Genomic DNA, 19047 nt, shown 5'->3' on the forward strand with positions numbered 1-19047 from the left:
TAGCGTGTCCCGCGCTGGGCTAGATAGCTAACCACACCCCTATAATATACCGTCGCTCAAATGGGAACCCGCGCTTCCGTCTTCGAAACCGCGGCGAAAATTGCACAGCCCCCACCGCCGTCAACGATGAATGGCTGTCAAGCTTCTTTCTTTTCTTTCTTTCTCTTCCGTCTCGTGAAGGTATTTATCCTATCCGGGAAAAAAAAAAAAGAATAAAACGGGGAAAGCAGACTACAGCGACGGCGAAGTCTACATTTGGTTACGAAACGCACTTATCCTGTACACTGCATACGCGGACGTTGCCTTATTGCTGAGTCCCGAAATAGGAGCGAGTTTAGAATGGCAGCCGGCTTCTCCAAGACCGGCCGTCCAGTCAAGCCTAGTCAAGCCGTCTGCGTGCCGCTTCAGTCCCTGTCGTCTGCTACGCTTTTATGCGCGCCAGGCGGACGCGCGTTTAAACTGCGCTGCGCGCCGTACGCATGCAGACCGGTCCTGCAGGGCTGTTTAAAGAATGGAAAAAGCAGACGGCTGGTGGCTGCAGCATGCAGACGGGTCTGGGAAATTACGCGCGAAAGCACGCGAGATTGTTGTCTCTTATATCCTCGCGCGGACGACGCTGATGATGGCGGTGCCGCGGCTTCGTATCTCTTTATTTTTTTTTTTTCCTGTTCTCGAGAGGAGACGCACGTGGACACGTGAAAACGCGCGCGCGCGGTGGACTAAATTTGTATATGCCGTATACGCAGAGCCACTGACGAGGACGACGTTCCAACTCGTACGCGCTGGCAATCGTGTTATCTCGTTTGTCTTTTTCTTGGTTTCTTCTTTTCTCAGCGTATGGACACTACGTGGCCAAGTGGGGCATTGAAATTAGCCGGGATTTTTCACGTTCTATGGGGATCGCATATGAGAGTCCGTATCAAGGCCGAAGAAAAAGCGAAGAGACTGAAATGGAGGTCGATGAAGGGCGCAGAAACTTGCGTTCGTTCACTATATATATATATAGACCGTCTCAATGGCCTTGCGACGTCATTGCTGCCATAGACCTGCATGTCCACCCGGGAAGGATTGAGGGGAAAGAAGAAGACACACGAGGACTATTGACGAGTGTTCGCTTCCGACAGTTTTCGTCGTTAAAGGGCTCACTGATCGCTCGCCCTATATTCGGTCGGTTTCCAGCATTTAAGTGACAATTAATTGACACGCGGAAAAATGCCTTTCTTGTCAGTGTGAGGTGGAGTTGACCAGCTTCCAGTGTAGAATCCCATCCATTTTTTTTTCTTTTTTACATTTACTGGTCCGGATTTCCCATCTTTGCCTTTGTTTTTCTTTTGCGTTTCATATTTGGTGGGTGAATGGAAACAAACGACCACATTTTTTTTCTGCCGCTGCCGCTTCACCTCCTTGCGTAAAATGTTTCTCAGGCTCCCTCTATGCCGTCTTGCATTTTCCATGCGTGTTCACAATTTACTTTTCGTTTCGAGCTGTTCAGTTTGGCAGCCGCCAGAGGGCAGTTTGCGCTGCATTCCACACTCAGAATTACTCAAACAACCACCAAGATAATCTGAAAATAAAGGGGAAGCGGAATGCAGCGATAATGAAACACGGAGCACTGTGGGGCCACAATAAGTATGAGGTGGTGCGTGGAATCTGGAAAGGAGTAATGGGCCAGCGCTAACATTCGCAAATGCCATTATATGACTTAAAATCGGATATATTGGCGGGTTTGGAAGTTAACCAAAGATCAGTAGGCCGGTTGGCTTTGGGAGCACACGGTAATACGACAAATGAGGCAGTGCAGGGTGACATGGGTTGGGCCTCTTTTGAAGTCAGAGAAGCACAGAGCAAAATTAGTTTTGAAGAAAGGCTCAGGAACATGGATGAAAATAAATGGGCGGCTAAAGTGCACAAGTATCTCTACATGAAAAGCGTAGACACAGAATGGAGGAAGAGGTCAAGGAAGTTGGCAACCAAGTACAGGATAATCGAAACTGCAAATAGACAACCAGGAGTCATCAGAAAGAAAGTGAGAGAAATAGAGACCGTGAATTGGATGCAAAGAATGGAAACAAAAAGGACAATGGAGATTTACAAGAATGAGAAGAAAGAAAATAGAAGGTAAAATCTGTACGATAACACAAAGGGCAGTGCCTTGCTATTTGAGGCTCGAGCCGGTTGCCTAAGGACGAAAACATATCGGAACAAATATTCGGAACTAGATGAGACATGTGCATGCTGCAGTAAAGATCCAGGAACCACTCAGCACATCCTGATGGAATGCGACGGGATCCACCCAGCGAGAACCGTAGGTAAAGTGCAACTCCCAGAAGCGCTTGGTTTCAAAGTGGAAGGAAACATAAACAGATCAGCCGTAGAGATCAGCAAGAGACGATTGGAGTACTGGTGGAAAAAAGCAGGGAAAAGATGGATACGACCTGATCTCTTAAAATCATAGGCAGCGGCACAAGGTAGATTTTTGAAAAAGAATATTAATGAGAGGTATACAAAAATGCTAGATAAAGAACATGTATAGTATACCTGATTAAATCAAGCAGGCTAGGTGACTATTTGTCGCCGCCCCGTTTCAAAGGGGATGCCAATAAATCATCATCATCATCATCACACACTAATCTAAGATTATACTGTTGTTTCTGCTATGCGAAACGGAGCAGCCCTCACCATTATATAGGATGCCTACATCTATTTCATTTATTTTCATTTCAATAAAAATACGCATAAATAAGGTTCCATGGCATAGTTACGCTGCTTACGGTGCGGTCTCGGCTGTAATATTTTTTTAATGTGTAGGCATTCTTCGGCGAGCACCCCAGCAAAATCTGTCCGTCACGCGAAAAGTGCAATGCCTTGTATCTGCACAAAAGTCCGTTTTTCGCGAAGTTAAGAAATTTCATCGTTATAGTAGTCTAAGTGTAGATGATTGGTAGCTTTATAATTAATAAAGAAGAGTTGAAACCAAAACAAAGATTGATCAGAGAGAATACCCATAGGGATACACATGGCTCCATAGAAAATGCACGACGAAGTCTGTAGTAGCGGTGAGCCAACTGGAAATTTGGGGGTACACGCTTACGCATACATCGACAACCGCAGCGGCGTTCCAGCATACTTTTTATGTATCTTTCTTTTTTTTGCCACGCGTTCTTTAGTGAACTATAATTTCCTCAGCTTTTCTTCAGGTTTCATCTCCTTCCTCTTCAGCCTTTGTCCCGTTCGGTTGCGGCGTCGGCTCTTCTGGCTCTTGAGTCACCATTTTTTTGTTCAGTCGCGAGCCTTATCTGTGTGAAGTCTCGAGGCATCGAGACCGGCGTGGAGCGTGTCTGTCCAGCGCTGTTGCGCCCAACGCTTTCCGGACACTTCGATACTGTAGCCGATGTGCGCGTACCAGCCGGCCTCTAAGCCGAGTACGTGGCCCTAAAATCGGAGACAGACTTCGCGCATTTTCTCAGTAATCGAGACGACGACGCAGCGCCGACGTTTTGTGTCGTTTGGTATACATGGTCGAAATGAGTGACGCCACTGATCCAGCCCAACATTTATCACCTCCATGACGGCAATGCGGTGCCCGATCTCCCTGCAGGGTGGCGCACGTCAGAATTCTGGTCTTTCCGTTGTTTTCTTTCTCCTGTTTTATTTCCGTACATTGCGTCGTTAGTGTCTAGTTAATTTAATTTCTGGTCGTGTGGCCAATCCTCTTCGTGCGCATCTGCCATATACCGCCTAGGAGTTTTTTTTTTTTTTTTGTACGCCTTTCTTTTATTTTTTGTAACTTGTTTTTATTATATGATTATGTATGACATCAGTGTACCTATTGCGTATTTCTTCTGACCATTAAAATTTTTCACCTATGTATTGGGAGGCTTGCTTTATTTCTTGATTTACAATTCATCCGGCAGTTGTTTTTTTTTTTTTTTTTTTTTTGCTTCGGGATCCTTTATACAACTGTTTCTGTACTAATTTACTTATCAATAAAATCGAATGGAATTCATTGATTGACTCCACATCAACTACCAATGAAGCACGCATGCGTACCAGGCGCCTTTTCAAGCGATGGGAGAGCTAGCTCGCGACTTTGATTAATAACCATGATCGGCGAATTCCGAGTGAGTTCGCCCTCCACACGCCTTCACTGTGATCGCGTTTCATCCTCAGCCGGCGCCAAGCCCCTTTCCACGCCAAAGCGGCTAAACGGAGACCGCGCAGTAGGCACACGTGATGATGCCTGCGTCCCATTAATCTCGTTCGACTCTTTGCCGAAGCGCCTACATATATACGGCACCTGAGCCATAAACCACCAACGCGGCCACACATTCTCGGGCCTCGATGCGTGTCCTCCAGTGGTTGTGGGTGTCGACAGTCGCGTCACATTTATAACAAACGACGCGCCACCAGCGAAGGCTGCCGCGGGAAGGCGGGGAGGGTGTGACAGAGGAGGGAGAGAATGAAAGAGAGATAGCTTTTCCAAATCGTGCGCATTCTCCGAAGGGCACAGCCGTGCAACGCACTCCCGTTATTTATGGCACACGCCGATGACCGCGCTTATTAAGGTGGCGGTCCCACTCCGGCGGCACGAGCCCGCCCGTTTTCAGTACTTTTGGAGCAACCGTGGCGGCTCTTCTACTTAGGATATAAAGGTGTCGTAAATACCATAGAAAGCTAAATCCTTGTAGCTATCCAACTATATATAATATAAAGAAATTGATTCATGTGATTTAGAAATAAATGTTCGAGAACAAGCATGAGATACATGATTTTTGCGAACTGTATCTCAATTGTGACCATATTTAGAAGAAACTACCGCATTTACTGCATTGCGGCTTGCTCTGTAGCTTTAGGACATAGTTATCTAATTCCTAGACGCAGCAAAATAATTTTAAGGTTTTACTTTTTGGATAATTTGCTTTTAAAGATTGCCAAATATCGCAATCTTCTGTTGTAAACATCCCGGCAACTACACGCTCAAGGAAGCTAAATTTTGGATAAGTTAGAGCTCAAGGAATTTCCATCTAGGATACAAATTTCATTCACGTACCTTTATTAGTTTTAAACCGCAGCTTCGTAGCTTTAGTACCTTCCCGCTAAAATGGGCAAAAGTAAAACCAGAATTCTAAATATTGCTTAATTTCGGCCGCATTATTAGGAAAACCAATAAAGGTACATGAATTAAATTTTGCGCGCTAGATGGAAATTCCTTGAACTCTAACTTATCCAAAATTTAGCTTCCTTGAGCGTGTAGTTGCCGGGCTGTTTACCACAGAAGTTTGCGATGTTTGGCAATCTTCAAAAGCAAATTATCCAAAAAGTAAAAACTCAAAATTATTTTGCCGCGTCTAGGAAATAGATAAATGTGTCCTAAAGCTACAGTGCAAGCCTCAAAGCAGTAAATGCGGTAGTTTCTTCTAAATATGGTCACAACTGAGACACAGTTCGCAAAAATCATGTATCTCATGCTTGTTCTCGAACATTTATTTCTAAATCACAATAATCAATTTCTTTATAATATATATAGTTGGAATCTTCAAGGTTTAAGCTTTTTTATGGTATATACCACCACTTCATATCTTAACTAGAAAAGACGCCATGGTTGCTCAAAAGGACTGAAAACGGGGGGCGCGTGCCCCGCCGGAGTGGGACCGCCACCTTAATTGTCCCGTTCCTGATGCATCGCGGGTGTCCACCGTGCGGTCATTCACGCTGCTTTCGAGTGAGCGAAAAAGCCGCACTCTTCTGAGAGATGCCTCGAGAAGCGTTTTCGCGATCTTGTCCTGTCGCCGTTAACGTCATGCGTGGCTTACATTGATATGCCCTACACCTTCACAAGCTATGCCAATATTGCGAGCAGGAGCTCATGCGAATGCACTGCGTGCATTGTCGCGAGTACGAAGGCGATGTTCACTGTTTAATTCGCCTTATTCCTGCGTCTTCTCGTTGGGAGCTCTGCCCGCAACGCCGCCTCCTCGGCTCGCCATTGTCGCATGCGTTCGATATCTCGACTTAGCTCGACGTCGTGGTTAGCAGCATCCGCCCGCCATTGGCGCTTGCGTTCCACTAGAAACACAAACATGTAACCAATAATTGAGAATCGCTTCAATACAGCGTCGGGACTAACCCACTGCTAAACACCGGGGCCGCATGTTTCAGCTTCACTGGTTAACCATCTGTACGGAGATGCTTGGGCGGTGTTTTCTTTTTTTTGCTTAGACCGACACGAAACTTGCCTTGACTGGTGGAGGTATACAGCTTCACTGTAAAAAATACGGCCAGTTCCACGAAGTGAATTCTGTCGAAACAGCGGATCTGCGGACGTTCTGTTTCTGCGATTGTGGCGGAGGTTTCTTTTTCGTCGCTTAGCCAACATTCCTTAACTAATTCCAACCAGCAAGGCCGAATGACGAAAGTCTTATTGTTATTCCACAACAATGCGTAGCGTGAACAGTACTTAACTGTACTGAAAGCTCTCAAACGCGACAACGCACTTCGGACACGTTATCCAGCCGAGCCATCGTTGTTGCTGAACTTTCCTGCTGGCAATTTTTGTCAGAATAAATTTATTCTAACGAGCAACGATAACTGTGATGCACGTAGCATTTCCTCTAGGCGCGGGCGTCTTTTTATCCAATTTTTGATAATCAGTTAATTGGGTACCGCAGAACATGCACGCTTTCGTGCGCAGAACTGACAATGCTATTCGAGGTTTGTCTCGAATGGTGCGGTGCTAATGCCAACTGCGCCAGCGCGGCCTCGATAGTTACGTCGTTGCTACAGGAAATCAACCCACCCCTTCCCTCTCTCTATCCCTCCCCCCTTCCCTTCATTGTAGACCTGTTAAGCTGCGCTGCTCAACTCGCACCTAGACTGCCTAGACGAGCGGAATCGGAGCAGCCCAAGGCAGCATCGGCCAGCTACCGTATAGGCCAGCACTGCAGCCTTAGACTAGGGGTTTGTGTTTGCGTTTCCTCGTAACAGAATTATGTTTTCTCGTACATTCAAATTACAATCCGACGCTATGATCTCTGTAGGTTGGAGTGAAGTCGTACTTCACAATTTTTCTGACAGATTTTACTTTGAGAAATTCAATTTTCTTCCCTAACGCCTCTGCGCCACGTGGAGGCCCTGCGTGGTCGGGGAGGCTTGGGATGATTTTCTCCACCACTGACGCCGGCGCTTACGCCGACACCGACGCCGGATTTTCTGCGACACGGGGCCCTTAACGCTATCGCGTTAGTCTACAAAGCTGCAGTTGCCGGGAAGCCTGACAAGCATTCAAGGATCTTTGAATGTTATCGCGTTCCACTCTTAAAGGCGAAGCTTAAGCGTCCTCTAATTTTTATTTTCTCCACCCTCCCTTCCCGTTTGTAATAAAAATGTAAAAATGTATGTCACTATCATCAGTCACCACTGCGGCCGTTGCCCGGCACGCGCGTTTGCATGGCGGCGTTCGCAGAACAGGACTGAAATCGAGCCGGCGACGTCGCCGATTGTTCCAGACGTATACGGTCACACTGTACGCATGCGCAATGCACTGGCCGCTCCCTGTATACTTTCTGGGATGCCTGGGTCGACGGCCTGCGACATTGTGTTCGCTTGGCTGTCTCTGGGCCCAGGTTCTCTCCTTCGGCAACGCGTTTAGGCTTCACCGACTTCCATCACACGGCGACAGTATGACAGCGGCCGAAAGGAAAACTAAAATTGTAGCCCTGTTCATCAGCGTGACAGGAGGATTCCACGTCCGTAAGCAGCAAAGTGCCAGGTCTGCTATGTTTTTCGGCAGCGGAGTGGGTCGAAAGGAGGGTGGAAACCTGCCGATTCTAGGTGTAAAACCCCACCAGAAATGTTAAATCTGCCGTGAGAATGGATGTACCATGGGCATAAATTAAAACGCGAGCCGGAAAAAGAAAAGAAAAACTAATCGAAATAGTCGTATTGTAATCACAATCGAGTTGTAGTCTGTCTTTAAGAATGCAGGCGAAGCTGGAAACGAAACGACACAGCAAAATCGCTTTTGAATTGTTCGGGTTTGAATTTCCGCTGATAGTACATTGAGTGACTGCCCTTAAGAACATTAAGATAATATTTTGCACTTACCGAAGCTTTGTTCTCAGACAAATTCAGCGTGCACAAGGTTGATCCCGCTTTAATATTAGTAGTAATTTTTTGCCAGAGTCGCTCCGTTAAAACTTGGCATCATTGCCTGTTTAATGCGGACATTGGACTGCTGGCAAATAAGAAGTGCACGTGATTTATAATTGGACTATGCGCACCGCAATATGCGCAATGTCATTGAAAAGTTGACAGACGAATTCAGCTGCAAGCGCATTTCTACAAAGTTGTTAGAAAAAACGCAGACCATCGTAGGCACTGGATGTCGGGAAAGGGTTATATAAAACTGCTTTCGTGAGAAAATGGTGGCTAGGCCACTGAAAGTATAGGCCTCTAAAAGCGGCGCCCAAGATCTAGATTTTCGTAAAGCCCACGCTCTTGCCGGTGGCCTTCTTTTTCAACTTTTGAGGGAAACGCCAGCAGCACCACCGACGCTCAATAGAACCATTGCTGTGTGCCACTACAGACTGTAGCAGTCTCCGCAAACCATCATCTCACGTGACAGCAGGAAACAAGAGACGTCTATGCACTGGGTTCTTACTACTCGTCAAGAACAGTCACAACACCTGTAAGAACGAATATTGTCCACGGGCCGAATAAACCCCCTCACATACGGCTACGAAGGTCAAAGCAAACTTAAATTTGAAGCAAAGAAATGACTCCTCAGAGTCGAAGAAAGAAATACTTTTTTTTTTTCTACAGAGCAAGTCAGTATAATTAAACCGTCCAAATTCGCCCGGAACGTAAGATAATAATAGCGTCGTCAATGATCCTTACAGCCTTCCCCATAATAAGTTATAAAACGGTAACTCACTGGCACTTCCGCCTGACAGTGTGCGGATACTCGACATTGGTGCTACTGGATAACATACCGTAATACCGTCAGATCTGCTTACTCGATACTGCATTTTTTTAATGATTTCGACAGCACATGGGCTGGAAGGTCGGCTATTCAATGTTCGAACACTAGGAGGACGATTCCATTCGTGTACTTTTCTCTATCTCTCTTTCTTGTTTTAAGAGGGTGGGGTGGAATGGTCCTAGAATTCGAAAGACTACAGATGTAAACTTCTTGCACGAGGCGGTGCCTCCATTCAAAGAAACCGCTCGACTTGCGAGAGTACAGCTGAGGTCCGATGAACAGGACATAAAAGAGGCAGCGTTTCATTATTTCTATTTCATTAATATGAAGATAATGTACTGCACACTTGTTTGACGACACAACTACGTTTCTCACTGGCTGTCAATACCCTCCGAGTAGACGAATCAACGTTGTACACAGCGCGGACCGGCACTGCCGCAATACTTCTTCACTCACCCGTAATCCGAGCGCTGGCGGTTAAAAATCCGAGGAGCAGCCGCTGGCCGTTGGGCTAAGGAAAAATCCAGGCTCGATGGTAAATCACGCACAGACAACAACCAATAGCGACAAACAAACACAGTCGTTAATCCCCACTTCGAGAAGTCAACAGAGGCACCAGCGATTACGTCGACGACTGCGTAATCCGGAGAGCGACGGATGGTGTGTCGCACTGACAGCAGTTCGTCTCGTCGTAGGAACTGCAACAGGCGAGGCGGCAGCACTACCCGCGCTGCTTTGAAGCCACACACCGAATGCCGGGCAACACTCTCCGGTTCGAGCAGAGCGAGCAGCAAGTGTGTGCGTTCTCTCTTTCTCATCCTTACTCTTCTCTTTCCCAGCCACCAGTAACACACACCTGTTCGCCGAGAGAGTCTACGAGGTGAGGAGGCCCTACGCGTGGTGAAGCAGCGGAACTTGCGTAGACTCGATTCGCATGCCTTAGTGCAGCCACTCGGGAAGGAGAGTCGAGCGGCACATAGCGGGAGACGCCGTGGAGGGGCGCTGCGGTCGGACGTCCAGGTGATCAGACTCTCAGAGGAGCGGGGATTTCCGGTGAACGCTACCACGTAGAGGTAATATAACCAACTCTACGAATGCAACGGCCGCGATGCAACTGTGGACGCTCTAGTTGTAGCTTCAATTAAGAAGTAAGTATATTTATTAATGTGGTGGACGGCGGCACAGTAGACGCGCTCCTTATCGCTCACAGAACCTTTTCGATTCGTATTTTTAATTGTTTTCCCCTTCCCTCTGTAATGTGTAAACCCTGAGAGTATGGTAAATAAATAAATAAATAAATAAATAAATAAATAAATAAATAAATAAATAAATAAATAAATAAATAAATAAATAAATAAATAAATAAAACTGTACAGACTGTAATAGTGCCTTTTTGTTTCTCTACATTTACGGTCAGAGGTCGGGACACTGTTCGTTGCTCACTCGAATAAAAGGGGAAGGCCCACAATCATTGTCATCACCATCATAATCGTCATTATTCTCACCAGTTTCTCCGCCACATCAAAGGCGTCGATCAAAGCCGGAAATGAAATTTACACACAGCAACACACAACGGAAGAGATGTCGGAAGTTTTGGTGGCACGCGATATAATGTCCCTACCCTAGGATGTCCACAGTAGTGTACAAACGTTTTCTCGGAAAACATTACGGGCCTCAAAACTAATATTGCGAACTTCGGCATTTCAACTTGAAGCGCTGTTGAGGAAAAGTAATTTCAAACCCTTTTGAACGACAAGTGTGTGCTATCTTTCTTCTTCTTCTTTTTTTTTTCGTGCGTGCCAGAAAGGCATACATACGGTACAAGGTTACGCGAGTTTTGCAAAGGAATAGTTGGAAGACGATTCAACCTATAGTTGAAGTCGATCAAAGACAAACACTTCCTTAACGAGTTGGTTAGTGAGAATGAGGTGTGGTCATAGTGCATTGAACTCTATTACTCCTCGCGTGACGGAGCGTCGAGCACGTTAACTTTTTTTTTTTTACTGCACTACCTTCGGGATCGGCCCCCATATTTAGAGTGCACTACCTACGGGAGCGGCACAAATCTTTAGACTACGCATACCCATGAGAATGGCGAATATTTTTAGACTACACTACCGTCGGATCTGCCCACATTTTTAGACTGCTATCTCCGGGATCGGCCCACTTAGAAGGCTACAAACACAAACCCGTAACGGAAAAATTTGGGGTAACCCGCCAAAAAATACGTCCTTAGTAAAGGCACAGTTTCGACCTCTTGCGAATCAGTTATGCATATATCGGGAGCAATCACTTTACTACGCGCAACAGTAAGGTGCACTGTCACGGTCTGTATCAGCTTCAGAAAAATAAACAGTGTCGAGCATTATGCTAACGAAAAGGACAGCTTTTGCGTCCTTTTATGATGCATTTCTGATGTTTAAATTTCTGTTGCAGTCTTAGTGGTCGTGTAAACGCCTTTACTAAAACACTTGCTTCAGGGCTTGACTTCAGCCTTATCTCCTACGTCATTGCATACAAACCAGACTTCTTGATGTAAGAGAGGAAGGCGTTATCAGCTATATCTGGGCCTATTAGACAGCCTGGATCGCGGAAAACGGCACCAGAGTACACAAGGGACAAGCAAGAAGACCGGGACGATCACAAGGCGATCATCTAGGTCTCCTAGCTTTTCTCTCGCGTTGGTTCATTAGGGGCCATTTGTTGCCTTTAAAGCACGTTTTTACCAGCCTAGATCAGTCGACGCGTGTCGTCTCCTGACAGTAATCACTACATGTTGCACAAAACATCAACGCCTCTGTTAGAAACTTTTAGAAATAGGCCTGCCCGGTTTATTTTTTATTTTTAGTCACTACCACTAAGGAAATCCTCTTTAACATCTATAACTACAGCTGATTTTCTGTTCTGCTTATGCATTTTGAGCCCGAAATACAGTGCCTGCGTATGCTCACATACACGGACACTACCCGAACGAACGAACGAACGAACGAACGAACGAACGAACGAACGAACGAACGAACGAACGAACGAACGAACGAACGAACGAACGAACGAACGAACGAACGAACGGATCGATAGACGGTTGGGTGGACGGATGGATATGATGAATGTCCCATTTAATACGGAGTAGTTGCTAATGCTATCGAGCTCGTTATTTTTACTTCCCATCCGCCCTTATTATCACGCCTTAAGACCCGTCGATCGTAGCAAAAACACAATCGAACCTGATAGAACTTGATCTGCATTATAGCAGGTTACGTTTTTTCATCGTAGCAAAAAAAAAAAAAACAATGAAACCAGATGGAACTTCACCTCCATTATAGCAGGTTACCGTTTTTTTTTTTTTTTTTTTTTCATCTGAAAGTTCCCTGCATTTACGCCACCGGATATGCGACTGGACCGCCGCCTGGTGAGCGCGCTGAGGGAAAGAGCGGCGCAGCCGCCGGAGTCCGCCGGCACTTCGCCAGTGGCAGTGCTTAGCCCGTTTCATGGACACAGAGCCTCGCGCCGTTGGGCCGAGAAGGGAGAACAGCTGAACGGTCCGGACGGACCCGTCCGGCCTGAGCGGGTCCGGTGGCAGCGGCGGCAGGAAGTGGGCCTTGGCCGCAAAGCTCGGTGGCGGAGGAGCGAAAAAAAAATGATATTAATAAAAGAAATAAGGAAATGAAGAAACAGACGGTGGCGTGCGCGCAGAGAGACCGAACGAGATTCCACTGGTGCACTACGCGCTGCCTCGCCGACCAGGCGGAGTCGTGCTGTGAGCGGTGAGGTCGTTGTTATTTCGGTGTCGGTGCCGCAGGCTGCGGCTTTGTTTTCACGGTGGGCGGGCGCAACACTCCGGACATACAACACCGGTCGCCTGTGCACGTTCGACCGAGCAACTCCCCCCTTATTGCCGGCGGTCCTATTAAGCTATGCCACTATATGGTCACGCGGAATAACTCACTCCTTAAGCGCTGTCCGATACATATGCACTGACACGCTGTGCCAATATGCATAGCCAGTACGGCAGTGCGCTCTTGCGCCTGTTGAAGCGGACAGGCGGTGTTAGGCGAGAGTGAATTCAGCGGGGGTGATAGGGGCGTTGCGGTTTCTCTTTTACTATCGTCATCATTACGTGTTCTTCTTGTAGGTAGAATGACCGGGGGAAAATGATATATCGACGACATTGCGAAGAAACATCGCAATTTATTTATTTACACACACTGCTGTCTTGATATCGCAAGAGATTACACGGTGGGTATATTGTACAAATTTGTACAAGCATCCATATCTATATTTCCCAGTATGTATATCAAACATCGGTAAACTAAAGAAAGTTAAATACAGGGTGGAGGTTTCTTTTTTTCAGATAATACAAGAGTTTTTAGCCGCATAATTGCGTTGCGGATTAAGACGGAGTCTCACGATATAGTGCAATGACTTTGTCGTTGGCTGACCACAAATTAGGCACTAACACTGAGGTGTAATATGAGCATTAAGAAGTTCTCTTCAGCTCCTACTTTCTGACTAATGAGCCGACTGTGTTTGCATATAGGGCCGGATCCAGTTCCACGGGGTCACCACTGAATCTCAATTTTTTTTACAACAGCATGGACACCTGCATAAATAAAGTTTCATATTTTTCACGCACTGCACGCAGGTGCCCAGGACTTTTTATCAAGCTTTTAAATCATGAACACAGGCGTATGTTATCATTCAATAAAGAGGGGTGAAGACCGACGAAATGCTCTTGAACACGTATGTGATTTCTATCGCGCTGCATAATGCCGGTTTCCTACAGTCAACTTCGCCGCAATGCAATAACGCTACGCGGTCAAGCACGCGCAATATATTGTGGTGAAGCATACGAAGAGTGGAAAGGGCCACTGTCACAGGGTATAGTGTGACACAGACGCGCACCTGCCGTCACGTCTGCTGTCACAGTAAATGTACAGAGACGCCTAATAAATGTGCTGGCAGGCCTCCAGAGCTTTTTCGGGCGTGGCCTGTGGCGATTTGAGCCCTTGTTTAGCAGCCAGCGCACCCCGTGTCCGAGATCATCACGGAGATTAAGTACGCGTTTTATCACTACGAATCTGTACCACGTAGTCGATCAGTGTTTGTGTACAGCTTTCACGAGGGTCTATGGCTATGGAATTGCATGACAAAGTTCACTTTTCTTAATTTACATACAGCTTTCGAAGTGTGTTTCAATTGATCGAAGCGTTTTCGCAGACATCGGCACTGCGCAATGCTTTGCCTGTGTTGCTGTACAGCTCTCACAACGACCTGCAGCTATGAAATTGCATGGCGGCGTTCAGTTTCCTTACATTTAAGTTACAAATGCAGACAGTTCGATCTACAAACTGTTTCCGTTCCCGCGGATCTCCTGAAGGGTTCGGTATGCTCAACTGCACTAAAAAGCAAAGCATCGGCATGGCGATTAATGTGCCAATGTGCCAGGAAGACACATCAGTTACAATAGTATGCCCCTGCGTGTATCAGAGATCCTAATGTGCAACTGTCGAAATAAGATACAACTCACCTCGGGCGTGACTTCTTCGCCGCGCCAGTCGCGCATTCTAGCTGTACTGCCAGCTCGGCAAGGGACGAACTGGCAGTTCTCCTCCGTAGGTGGCTAGTCGATACCCACATTTTCTTGCCATTATATAAGGTCCGCGGAGTAGGTGCCCTTGCACATTTTATTATTGAATGCATCTCAAGGGGCGCAACTCGCATTAACAATTATGCTTTTCAATGCGCTGCAAAAAAGATTTCGGTTTACCACAACTGAAAAAAAGACGGCAGATCCCACGCCCTGCATGTGGGAATCGATGTTATGCGAAGCAGTGTGTGGGGAGCCTAACAAGTTAATGTAACGTTAAAGACGTAGGCGGCTCTTTCATGACCTACATGACACGCATGTCATGACATTCATGTCATGAGTCCTCCGGAGGCCCTTTAGCTATACCTAGAGACCTTAAGGCGAAAGTCATGACTATGACTTCGACCATCAACCTTTAGCCTTTTCCTTCATCATCATCATCATCAGCCTATATTTAAGTCCACTGCAGGACGAAGGCCTCTCCCTGCGATCTCCAATTACTCATGTCTTGTGCTAGCGTATTCCAAGTTGCGCCTGCAAATTTCCTAACTTCATCATCCCATCTGGTTTTCTGCCGTCCTCGACTGCACTTCCCTTCTCTTGGTATCCATTCTGTAACCCTAATGGTCCGCCGGTTATCCATCCTACACATTACATGGTCTGCCCAGCTCCATTTCTTCCGCTTATTGTCAACTAGAATATCGGCTATCCCCGTTTGTTCTCTGATCCACACTGCTCTCTTCCTGTCTCTGCTTAGAAGAAGTATTCAAACTCTTAGTCTGGGAAGGCTTAGGAGTGAGGATCAACGGCGAATATCTAAGAAACCTTCGGTTTGCAGATGACATTGTCCTATTCAGCAACAATGGAGACGAATTACAACAAATGATTGAGGACCTTAATCGAGAAAGTGTAAGAATTGGGTTGAAGATGAGCATGCAGAAGACAAAGATAATGTTCAATAGCCTGGCAAGGGAACAAGAGTTCAGGATCGCCAGTCAGCCTCTAGAGTCTGTAAAGGAGTACGTTTATCTAGGTCAATTACTCACAGGGGACCCTGATCATGAGGAAGAAATTTGCAGAAGAATAAAATTGGGTTGGAGTGCATACGGCAGGCATTGCCAAATCCTAACTGGGAGCTTACCAATGTCGTTTAAAAGAAAAGTGTACAATCATTGCATTCTACCGGTGCTAACATATGGCCGGGGCAGAAACTTAGAGGTTAACAAAGAAGCTCGAGAACAAGTTAAGAACTGCACAAAGAGCGATGGAACGAAAAATCTTAGGAGTAACGTTAAGAGACATGAAGAGAGCCTTTTCCTTCACTTAGTACGATAATCCGAGCCCATTTCAGTGGCTTTTGAGTGTTAATCTTTTTCCCCTGAGTCATTGACGTTTTTACTGAGACATGCTTATGACTAAGACTTCTACCAACATCCTTTAGTGTTTCATTCATTCAGTGCCCACGTCCGAACCCATTCCAGTGGTTTTTGAGTGTTAATCTTCTTTCGTGGAGTGATTGTCATTTTAAATGCGAAGCTTTCCTGGCGAACATTTGCTACTTTGACAGTATCTATCTATCTATCTATCTATCTATCTATCTATCTATCTATCTATCTATCTATCTATCTATCTATCTATCTATCTATCTATCTATCTAGCCGCCTACGATTTTGCGCTCTCATGGTCGTTTCGTTAACTTGGTATGTACCAAAATTGACATACTATTATAACAGTATGTGACGAACATAAATGATACGTTCATATCATTCATGTTTTGATGCATGTCATAAAATGAATGTCATGACATGCGTGTCATGCAGGTCATGAAACGGCTGCCTACATATTGGTGCTCTCATGGTCGTTTCGTTAACTTGGTAGGTACCAAATTTGACATATTATGACAGGAGTGTATGACTAACATAAGTGATAGGTCATGACATAAATATCATGATATGCGTGTCATGTAGGTCATGAGAATGGCCCAGCGAAAAATATTAACACTCAAAAACCACTGAACTGATTTTGGACATAGGTACTAAGTGAGGAAACACTAAAGGATTATAATAGAAGTCATAGTCATGAGCATGACTCGGCAAAAATGAAATAACTCATCGAAAAAAGAGTACCACTGAAAAACCGATGAGATGGGCTTTGACGTGGGTACTAAGTGAAGGAAACACTACAGGATGATGGTAAAAATCATAGTCATGACCATGACTCAACAAAAATGACAATGACTCCGCGAAAAAAGATTAACACTCAAAAACCACTCAAATGGGTTCTGACGTAGGTACTAAGTGGAAGAAACAATAAAGCATGATTGTAGAAGTCATAGTCATGAGCATGACTCAGCAAAAACGTCAATGACCCAGCGAAAAAAAATTAACACTCAAAAACCACTGAAATGGGTTTGGACGTGGGTACTTAGTGAAGGAAACACTAAAGGATGGTGGTAGAAGTCATAGTCAGAAGTATGACTAAGGCGTTCAACCTAAGGTCTAACGTATAGTTGGTTACTGAGAACTAAGCGCAACAATTTGCTTGCTGCTAATAGAAAAAGTTCTAAATTGTAATTAAATGCAAAAAGAAGAAAATCTAAATTATTTCTCTTATCATAAAATGGTATATTTTATTTTCATATTTATAACAGCTTTTGTTTGACGCCGTAGTGACGCTGCAAGGGCAACACGCTATCCGCAAACGCAAAACGCCTATTCTAAAACTCTTCACTCCTGCATGCCCCAACGCTAACACCCGCAAAGCTCTGTGGGGCCCCACTAAAGCTTTATAAGCACATCAACATGGTTTGCTTTTTGGCAGTAACCGGTTTTCACAGCATAACCACTGTTATCAATTTGTTGTTTACCTTTGCTCTTCGTGCGCCGTCGCGGCTTTTACCATTTCGAGCGAGTTAGTTCGGGACGTGCTCTTCGCCGAATACGACTGCGCGCTTCTTACACTGGTGTGCCGCTTTGCTCAGTAATCTTTTAAAACTTCGTTTACACCAATTCCGACAGCGAGTGGCATCTGTTGTCTGTCACTTTATTTTAACGAATGTTCTTGCCGTGCTAGACACCTAAGATGGCGGCCAGGCTGATGTAAATGGACAGTATATAGAACATGTACCAGCTAACCCGGGACAAGCTAACTAAAAAAAATGAGAAAACAAGATAGGATGATGACACAAATAACAAAAGGCATCATAGCGCGAAAAACTTGTTTTAGCTCATAAAAAAAGAAGCCGTGAGCACGTCGCAGATCGCTGGACAACTGAACTTCTACGCCGTAGGCAGAGATGACGTGAGAGATCGATGATGCTAAACATTATTTTGCCTTCACGACAGCTAAAAAGCAGCGTTTGTAGTTAATATTACTGTAAAAACTAAAAATAATAACTTAGTACTATCTGTCATAAAATAAAAGCACTGATTTCACCCTCTGCAGCGATTCGCTGGAACTTAAGAACTTCGGGCCCAACCAAAAAGTGTTCTGTGCAAGCATGATGTCGCTGTTTTTGATGTCAAGGGCCGGCCGTCACGGCCGCACGGACATTTTGTTATGACGGGTTGTGCAAAAAAGGATTGCCGTAGTCGAATATGAAAACGTATACACAAATAAAAGTGCAAATGAAAATGGCAATATTCGGCTACGAAATTTTTTTTACTTTTTTGTGTTTGGCTACATTTGGGCTACAACTACTCTAAATTTTCGCTACGCCGCCTCGTCGGACCTGGCAACACTGGCTCGCGCGCGAGCAGCACGCTTCTTCAGGGTTCAACAGACGAGAGCAACGCCCAGGATCCAAGCTCTCCAGACCCAAACCCAACAAGCCACCCGTCTCATTCGGCGCGTCGCACACAGGCGCACGGGTTTACGAGAGCGGAATACTCTCCGCCTCACCCAAGCCTACATCACGAGCCGCACGGCGCACGCACTTCCATACCTCCCCCTAAAGCAGAAGGAGCGGGAGCGCATCAACGTGCTCCTCGGGAGCTGCACGAAAGTACGTCGCCCTCCACCTACCCACCAGCACCTCTACTGCCCGGCTCCTCAACCTCGGCACCCACAATACGTTTGAGGAGCTGGCAGAAGCAACCTTAACAGCACAGCTTACTCGCTTGTTGGGTTCAGCGGCAGGCCTCACTCTACTCTGTCATATAGGCATTGCCCCAATCACACATCCTACCGAGGCGGTCCCCCTATATCTCCAGATCTATATTCCCATCTTGTCATTCCTCCCATCCCGAAGAATATGCACCCCGAGCACGACGGTAAGCGCAGGGCAGCCCGCGCCAAAGCCCTACACAAGCAGTACGGCGACAGTTCTGAGGTAGCCTACGTAGACGTGGCAACGTATTCGTCGGGCTCCCCCATGGTCCTCGCCGTCGCTAACAATCAGGCCCGATTGCTTGCATCAGGCTCCATCATCACAGACTCATCCGAAACAGCAGAGGAGGCAGCCATTGCGCTCACTCTCCAT

At 46.0% G+C, this 19047-nt stretch overlaps 1 protein-coding gene across 2 annotated transcripts in view; it reads right to left on the bottom strand.

Moving 5' to 3' along the window:
* LOC119445606 (uncharacterized) overlaps positions 1 to 9748 on the bottom strand; it is a 131773-nt gene extending 122025 nt beyond the window's left edge. For both annotated transcript variants that reach the window (XM_049663449.1, XM_037709867.2), the window contains exon 1: positions 9437 to 9748. The gene's annotated coding sequence lies outside the window, so the exon portion shown is untranslated. The remainder of the gene's footprint in view (positions 1 to 9436) is intronic.
* Between the last annotated feature and the right edge of the window lie 9299 nt (positions 9749 to 19047).

The sequence above is a fragment of the Dermacentor silvarum genome, chromosome 3, assembly GCF_013339745.2.
Source record: "Dermacentor silvarum isolate Dsil-2018 chromosome 3, BIME_Dsil_1.4, whole genome shotgun sequence".
Lineage (NCBI taxonomy): Eukaryota > Metazoa > Arthropoda > Arachnida > Ixodida > Ixodidae > Dermacentor > Dermacentor silvarum.